Raw genomic sequence first — 9,514 nt, forward strand, 5'->3', positions numbered from 1 at the left:
AAGAAAGAGGGAGGAAGGAAGGAAGGAAGGAAGGAAGGAAGGAAGGAAGGAAGGAAGGAAGGAAGGAAGGAAGGAAGGAAGGAAGGAGGAAAGGGAGGAAGGAAAGGAAGGAAGGAAAGAAAGAAGGAAGGAGGAAAGGAGGAAAGGGAGGTAAGGAAGGAATAAAGAAAGGAGGAAGGGAGGGAAGGCTAAATCCTACATCATCTGGAGGCTGCTTTTTTTTTTTATAATCCCTTATATTAGCTTCTTTTCTTGTGCTTTTTTTCCCAGATGAAACTCCTTGTACAGAAAAGAATAACACCTACAATAATACTTACCTTTGTAATACTTTATGGGTCAGAAAGTTCTTTAGTCATGATTTTCCTCACTTGAGACTCATAATAAATCTGGGAAATCAGTGGCAGGGAAGGCGTGGGTATGCCCACAGAACTGACTGAGTACCTGTGTTTTCAGACTTCAGGCCCATGTTAATTCCAGTTAAGCTGAGGATTCTGATTAGTTGAATTTTGCTTAATTGACATTTTCCTGCAATTAAATGCAAAGATTTCCTTTCTTTCTTTCACTAGTATCATTGCTACATGTATAGGTTTGAGCAGCTTCATGTAATCTTAGCCCTGGCCAGCAAGGGTAGCCCCCTACCTACCCTTTCCCACAAGATCCATTTTCCCCATCTTTGGGGGGATGATTTCAGAGGTTCTACTTGTACTAGTACTGCTGGATGCCTTTTCTACTTTCTCTGGCCTCAGAATTCCTCTCAGGCTTCTCCCTCTTGATGCTTCTTCCATCTGCTCTGGCCCCTAAGTCCCTTCCCCAGGGAGAAAGCTTTCTATTTTACAGTCCATACTGCAGTGAAAATGTCAAAGCTCTCAGGGCTTAGGGACCAAGTTCAACACTGAGGTGTAACTAGCTGTTGATAGAGAAGGGTCTGATGGAGAGAAAGGAGGGAGAAGATGAAAGCCTTGAAGGGGGTTATGAAGACGGGCTACTATGCAGGCTGAGAGAGCAGGAAGACAGATGTCCCTAACTTCCCAAATCTGAGAGGAATGATGCCTCTTCCCATGCCCCTTTGTGCTCCTGTTCTCCAGTATTCTGATCTATAAGATCACCTGGTCTCAAGTTCTGGGACCACCTGGATCTCTGAGTTCAGGAATAAGGAATACCATAAGTCTCTCTCTTTTCTTTTTCTTTTTTTTTTTTTTTTTGGTATGTGAGGCTTTTCAAGTATTTCTTGTAATCTCCTGAGTCCACATTCCCTAGAAAATCATGTCAGGATTCTTATTCCACTCTAGCTTAGCCTCAGTGGCCTTCAAGAGCACTTCCAGTAATGGTCTGAGGATTCTGTGTGCCCAGCTTCTTGCTGTCCCATCCAGATCGTCCTGACATGAACCTCCTCATTGCTGGGCTCCCAAGAGAAGGCATTGAAGCTGGCCCAAGGGCTTCCCTTCGGGGTCTAACCTGGCTCAGAAGTCTCCCAAGAATCAGTCCAAGATAATCCCTCCCACCAGTCCCAGGAAGGAAACAATGGGGTCCTTCTAAGGAAAGCAGGAGGCCCCTAAAGCCTGGAACCAAGACCCCGGAAACTCAACTAACTCAACAAGTATTACCATGTGCACTCCACTATGGTAGGTGTTGGAGACATGAGAATAAAGGAGAAATGACCAAAGAAGCAGTTTGAGTCAGGGGAAAGCACTGCTTCTGGAATCAGAAGACCTGGGTTCAAATCCTACTTCTGATGTTTTCTAGCTGCATGACCTAAGACGAATCATGAAAACTTTTGATTTCAGTTTCCTTGTTTGTAAAATGAGGACTAGAAGACTTTAAGGTTCTTTCTGGTTCTAGTTATATGACTACAATTCAATCAGGAAATGACAACAGTTAAGGTAGATTGTGATAAAGACAAAGGAAAAGACCAGCCAAAATGCTCCATGAAAATCTGGGCAGAGAAAGGCTACTTTCATCAGAGAATATCAGGGAAGGTTTCTTGGAGGAGGCAAAGCCTAAAGCTGGGCCATGAAGGAAGGGAAGGTTTTCAACAGCTGGAAATGAACAATGTGTACCAGTCAGGATGCCCAGAGAGTGTGTCCAGTCAAGCTGCATTAGCCATGTGGGCTTTGCCCAGGACCTAGTTGTCCAAGCCCAGGAATCACCAGCATAGCCAGCTACATCTGTTAGCTAAGTCATCTCCTCTCCATGTTCCCATCCATCCTTCTCTCTTGGGATAGTCTCCATTTCTCTCCTTTGTCTGCTCCCTTCTCTCCTCTGCTTGCTGGACTTTCAGGTTCTTTTACCCACAAAAGCCTTTACTAAAGAAAGGATGGGAGGCAAGTTTGGGGGTTTGAGTGCTATTTGTCCAGTAGATCAGGTCCTTCCCCCCAAGAGAATCTACTCCTTGTGGAAGTGGCCAAATGAGGATAATAACAGTGCCTACTTCCCAGTTGTTGTGGTGAGGACAAAATATTTGGAAAGTGCTTAGTATAGGGCCTGGCCCTATATAAATACTAGCTATCATTATCATGACAAAAGAAGGCCTGGCAAAATGAGATTATGAAGGGGATGAGAGAGGGAGAACCAACCAAATTTGGCTGGAACTTAGAACAGGAGTTCTTCAGTTTGGGGGGGGGGGGGGATTCTCTTGGCAGTTCTGGACCATTTCTCAAAATTACATTTTTAAATACATGAAATAAAACACAAATGATTACAAAGAAAACCAACCATATTGAACTAGTTATCAAAATAAAAAAAATAACATAAGTTCACAGACTCCAGGGTCAGAACCCAACTTAAGTTGGTGTATGAAGTAAGGCTGGAAATAAGAGAACTAGATGATGGGGGCAGCTGGGTAGCTCAGTGGATTGAGAGCCAGGCCTAGAGACAGGAGGTCCTAGGTTCAAATCCAGCCTCAGACACTTCCCAGCTGTGTGACCCTGGGCAAGTCACTTGACCCCCATTGCCTACCCTTACCAATCTTCCACCTATAAGTCAATACACAGAAGTTAAGGGTTTAAAAAAAAAAAAAAAAAAAAAGAGAACTAGATGATGGAGGACCTTGAATGACAGTCTAAGGAGAAAATATTTTATCCTAGAGCTGACAAGGTGTGACTAAGCCCTTTTTTGAGCAGTGCAGTGGTAATATTAATTTACATTTCTACTTTATGGTTTATAAAATTACTTTTCCTACAATAATCTCATGAGGATAGCAGGTTAAGTATTACCCCCATTTTATAGATGAGAAAGCCGAGGATTAGAAAGATGAGATTAACTTGCTTAGAGAGACATTCAGCCTAGTAAATACCATAGCTAGGATTCAAACCCAGATAGGTCCTGATATCATGTCCAAGCCTCTTTCCATTAACCCACATTGCCTCTTCAGACATTGATCTCAATCCAAATCAAATATAGATGCTTCACGGAATTTTAGGATTTAGAGCTAAAAAGGACCAAACTTGGGCTCCATGAACTGTCTTTTTTTTAGTCTTTTGATAACCAATATAACTGGCTTCCTTTGTAATCTGTCTCATTTTATTTTCTGTATTTGAAAGGAATTAGAAGGAAGAAACATGAAGGCTTTATCTGACTGCCTCAGGGGATCAGGACACGAAGTGAAAAACCCAATGTAGTCCGTCAGAGGTCCTACCATTTCAAAAATGTGGAAACTATGACCCAGAAAGAGAAGTGATTAACTTTACACAACTGGTAAGCCGCCAAGTCAGAATTCAAACCCAGGACCCCCAGCTCCAAGTCCACTGCCTTGCTGAGCTACCTCACATCCATCGCTAAGACCAGAATTACTTCAGAAACATCCTTGGAAGTCTCCTTTCCAGATTAACTTCATCATCCTTTTGGTTCATCATCTGAAAAGGCATTATTCTTGTTGAAAATATGCGTAATTACTCAACAGGAGACAGTTCAAAGGCTTTGGACACCGCAGCAGTGTCTGTACTTCACAGCTTGCCTTGGACGGAAATAAATCTCGTCCAATGACCAGCCAGATTGTCTTCCTTGTCTGCTCTATCAGCCTGATCTAGTGAGGTGGGGAGGGATGGAGATCGCAGACCCAATGACTCATTCTGTGTTTGGTCCTGTTCTCACAAGGGGCAGGAGCACAGTCTGCCACCTCTTGATCTTCAAAGGGTAGGGACAGTGTCTGCCTTTAAAAGCAAGGACAGAGCCTGCCATTCCCCAGTCTTCAGAGGGTAGAGACTGTGCCGTCAGAAACAGAGACAACGTCTGCCGTCTGTTGGCCTTCATAAGTCTAGGATGGTGCCTGCCATTAGATCAGGGATAGGATCAGTCTCTGTAATGAGAAATGAGGACAATGTCTGCTGTTCTTCCGCCCTGAGTGGCCAGAGACACGCTGTGTGTACCACTTCCCCCTACTTCGGCAGGGAGAGGAAGAGGGCGTCCTTGATTTCTAGGAAGCAATGAGAAAGTAGGTAGAATACGAGAATCTGTAAAGAACCTTCTAAGTGAAATTCAATTCCTAGTTCATTCTCTACTTCCCCTTGTGATCTCTGGGCAAATTCTTCAGTTGGCTCCTCCTCAGTATTCTCCTTGGCAAAAAGAGCATCCTGGCTCTCTATCGGTGATGTTGACAATAGCATTTCTTACAGTCATTTAATGTATGGGTAACTGTTGTTTATTTGTAGCAGTGTGGTGGGGTGGAAAATACATTGAGCTTGGAATCAGAAGGTCCTGGGTTCAAGTCCTTCTCCAGAAACTAGCTTTATGTTTCTGAACAAGTCATTTATACTTTTATCCTCGGTTTCCCCATCTATAAAATGAGGATAATAATAACCCCTGTTTTACAGGAATGAAATGAGATAATGCACACACAGTGGTAGCAGACTTTCAAATGCTGTGATTGATGAGTGGGTGATCCATTCGGCAGATTATAGAAGGCAAATATGATGTGTTGTAGAAAGACTTCTTGGCTTGGGTAGGGGTAGGGCTCCACAAAATGGGCATTCTCTTTTGGCTCTAGTAATCTTATGAATCTGAAATATTTGTACTTGAGTTGACTCAGGAGGTCTTAGGGGAATCTAATGGTATGACAGAAAGATCATTGGATTGGGTGTCAGAAGACCCGAGTTCTAGTTCTGGTTTCCACATTCATTCCTTCTGGGGTCTCGGGCAGTTCCCTTCCCCTCTCCCAGCTTCAGTTTTCTCCTTCATAACATAGCAGACTGAACTGAGGGCCTTTCCAGTACTAACATTTTGACCTTCTATGACTCAGCCCAGGCTTTCAGCCCATTATAAGCTCTGGCCTCACTGAATACGAGGAATGTAAACTGAATTTAATATCAGCTTAAACCAACGAGATTTAGGAGGCATCTCTGTAATGAATGTGATACAAGTGCCTTGATTTAGCTTAGCAAAGATTTTGCTGCAAATTGTATTTATATCTTTGGATTGGAGAAAAATGTCCTTCTGATATTTATTTATGCAATGGATATGAGCTAACTCAATTCATTCATTAAACATGTACTAAGTGCCTGCCACATGCCCTTAAAAAAAAACAAACAACCCTTACCTTCTCTCTAAGTATCATTTCTAAAACCAAAGAGTGGCAAGGACTAGGCAGTTAGGGTCAAGTGACTTGCCCAGAGTCACATAGCTAAGAAGTATCTGAGGTCAGATTCGAACCCAAGTCCTTCCTACTCCAGGTCTAATATTCTATTCACTGTGCTACCTACTTGCCCCAGGAGATAATTTTTGGAGATAATATTTGTAAAGCGTTTTGCAAACCTTAAAGCACTATATCAATACCAGCTTTAATTTTAGCCACAGCCCAAAGATTGCTTGCTTAAATGAGGAGGACTTGGGATCTGCCCCCATGGAGGCCAGACGCATAGTGCCAGAACCAATATGCAAAACATCCCAAGCCAAGTTTAGTGACCCTTCTCAGTACTCACAAATTGTCTATTCCTGGAGATCTGACTGAATGAACCGCACATGTCCTTATTTGCCAAAGCACAGTCCTTGCCCCAGAGAGACTGCTCGCCTTTGGAATTCCCAAATGCAAGTTTACGACTTTGCTATTTACAACCTCTGTGACCTTGGGTAACTCAACCTAGTTGGGTCTCTGTTTCTTCATCCATAAGAGAAAGAGTTGGTCTAGATTGCTTCCAACACCCCTTCCAGCTCTTAATCTAAACTTCTAGCATTCTCTGAGAAGCCTCTTGAATTTCCCCACTTTTCTGACTAGGACATCATAGCTATCCCAGAAGAGGATGCTTTTTATCAAAGGAGGTAAGAAAATGATGTATCCGTACCATCCTTATCTGATGTCACTTATTTAACAGGTTTCCCTCTCTAGAACAAGAAGGAAAAAGGACCTCTAATTAGGTTTAAAAAAAAGAGAGAGGTCACAGAGTCCAGGCTCCGGAGCTCATACAATTTACTCATGGAAAGATCCCAAATGGCAAAGAATTGGAAATTGAGGGAATGTCTAGCAATTGGGATTTGGCTGAACAAATTGTGGTCCATGTTGGTGATGGGATATATTATTATGCTATAAGAAATGATGAGCAGGATGATTTCATAAAGAGCTGGAAAGATCTGCAAGAACGGATGCAGAGTGAAATATGCAGAACCGGGACATCATTATACACAGTAACAGCAATATCAGACGATGATTATCTGGGAAAACTTGGCTACTCTCAGCAATGCAATGATCTGGGACAATTCTAAAAGACTTATGCCAGGGAATGCTCTCCACCTCCAGAGAAAGCATTGTCAGAATTGTCTTTCACATTAGTGTCTTCATGGTTTTATTTTGGGATTTGGGTTATGTTTGAGTTTGCTCTTAAAATCATGACCAATATGGAAGTGGGTTTTTCATGACAAAAAAATTTAATTAAAAAAATATCCCATATCTAGGAGTCCCCTATATCAGCGAAACACTAGCATTTATTAAGCACCTGCCAAGTGTCAGGTACCCCGATGAGCACTGGGGATGTAAAGAGGCAAAACCCCTCCAAAACAAAACAAAAATCAGTCCTGGCCCTCAGAAACCTCACAATATAATAGAGAAAGCAAAAGGCAAACAGCTATGTACAAATAAGATATGTACAGGGTAAATTGGGAGTAATTTCAGAGGGAAGACACTAAGAGTAAGGAGGACAAAGAAAGTTGTTTTTTGTTTGTTTGTTTATTTTAATAAGGTGGGACTTTAGCTGAGACTTTAAGGTAACCAGGGAAGCCAGGGGATGACATGGATGAGGAAAGAAAGCATTTCAGTTATGGGGAACAGCCAGAGAAAATGCCTGGAGTGAGAAGATGGGTTGTTGTGTGCAGAAGAGAAAAGAAATCAGTGTCACTGAATTTCAGAGTATGTGGAAGTCCAGCTCCTATCCTGTGTCAAATTGATTAGAAGGGAAAGTCTGAAATAAGTTATGAAAAGCATTACAAAAACAGTCCTAAGTAAATTGAGGTAGATACTATGATGATTATTGGTATTATAATTATCTCATATCTGTATAGGAAAAACCAAGTGGCTAAAGGATGCTGTGCTACTGAACCACCAATCCAAAGAACTGGTTCAACATAAATCTTGTACAGACAATACACAAGAATGATGAGCTTCCTCTAGAATTAAACCAAAGGTTGCACAAAGGCTAAATTGCCTAAGGAGTATTTTGCTGTGCTTTTAATGGCTCTGAATCTCTTTCCAAAATACCTCTTTCACAAGAATATTATTCTGGGGGGCAATGGGGTAACCCAGTGGATTGAGAGCCAGGCCTAGAGATGGGAGGTCCTAGGTTCAAAACTGACCTCAGACACTTCCCAGTTGTGTGACCCTGGGCAAGTCACTTAACCCCCATTGCCTCGCCCAGTGATTCCCAAAGTGGGCACTACCGCCCCCTGGTGGGTGCTGCAGTGATCCAGTGAGGAGGTGATGGCCAAGAGTGCATTTGTCTTTCCTATTAATTGCTATTAAAATTTAAAAAAATTTAATTTCCAGGGAGCTAAGTAATATTTTTTCTGGAAAGGGGGTGGTAGGCCAAAAAAGTTTGGGAACCACTGGCCTAGCCCTTACCGCTCTTCTACCTTGGAACCAATATACAGTATTGATTCCAAGACGGAAGGTAAGGGTTTAAAAAAAATGAATATTATTCTGGTGATACAAAACCTGAAAAACCAGTTTCTGAAGAATTAAAATTGTGGATAACCCCAAAGGCAATGGTGGATCTGAATTGACTGAAGCATATTAACAGTTATAGCTTGCCTAGAATATGGCCTGGGAGACCTTGCATCATGCCACTCCCCTTCTTAAGAAGCTTTACTGGCTCCCCAGGGTCTCTAGGATAGAAAACAAAATCCTCTGCTTGTTATCTAAAATTCAATACACACTTATTTTATCAGTGAAAAATTGTGTAGAAAAGAGGACATGGAAGATACCATCAGATTGCTGTATAAGAAGAAATGGAGGCAGACCAATTATGTAAAAAGAGTGAGGGATAACCAGTGGCAGCTTGGGCATTCCACTGATATCTGAAATGTCAAGAGATCAAGAAGTCCATAGAAAGTCCTTTGGGAAGAGAAATGGTGGTGGGACATGGCTTAGTCCAATACTTGGAATGTGGTAAACATAATGATTGCTTCTTAACTGACTGACATGGACAAGAGTCACACAGGAAGAGGAAGTATGGCTGGATTGGGGTCTACATCATTGGAGGGAGTACCCACATGGATGAGATCACAGATCCATAGATATGGAATCTGCTGTAGGGTAGTAAATCATGTACCAGTATCCCTTCTCTATCATGGTGGTTAGGAGCATGGCACCCTCCATAATCTGAAAAATCACCTTAAATTTTTTTGGTCTTCTCTCTGTACCAGAGAAGAAGTTTGATTTTTTTCTTTTTCTTTTATGAAATATTTAATACCAAAAGAAAGCGTGTATGTTTATGATATTAAAAGATAAAATATATTGATATCATATAATACCGTACATATATTCTATGCATTTCTGAGTTTCTAAACCCTTTCTGTGTCACCTGCTGGCGTCCGTGTACTGTCTGTGGTTTCCACAAAACCCCTCCAAAAACCCCATTTAATTTTTTATGCTGACCCATGATATATGGAAACCACAGAGGGGAAAGTCATGATTTGGAAGGAGTGCCTGCAATTCAGTTAATAATCTAGCTTCTTACTCTATAGCAGACCAGGAACAACAAGTGTAAAAGGGGAGAGGGCTGCTTGCAGGAAGGTTTGCTGACAGAAAATGGGGATGTGAGAGCTGAGAGGCTGACGTAGAGGAAGGTCACAGAGAAACTTTGAGAAGCAGACACAAGCTCTCACAAGGGCACGGCAGCCTATGGCTGCTAAGTATAAGAACCAACATCTCCATTCATCTCAAAGAACATCACTGCATTGCACCGTCAATGGAGAAACAGATATTTGTCAATATTATAGGGCCACGGGTTCTCTGATTCTAGACCCAGTGCTCGCGTTGCTCAGCCCTGCCCTGTGATCAGTGCCAGGACCAGAGACACTACAAAAATTTCCCTGG

The sequence above is a fragment of the Gracilinanus agilis genome, chromosome 6 (genome assembly GCF_016433145.1).
Source record: "Gracilinanus agilis isolate LMUSP501 chromosome 6, AgileGrace, whole genome shotgun sequence".
NCBI lineage: Eukaryota > Metazoa > Chordata > Mammalia > Didelphimorphia > Didelphidae > Gracilinanus > Gracilinanus agilis.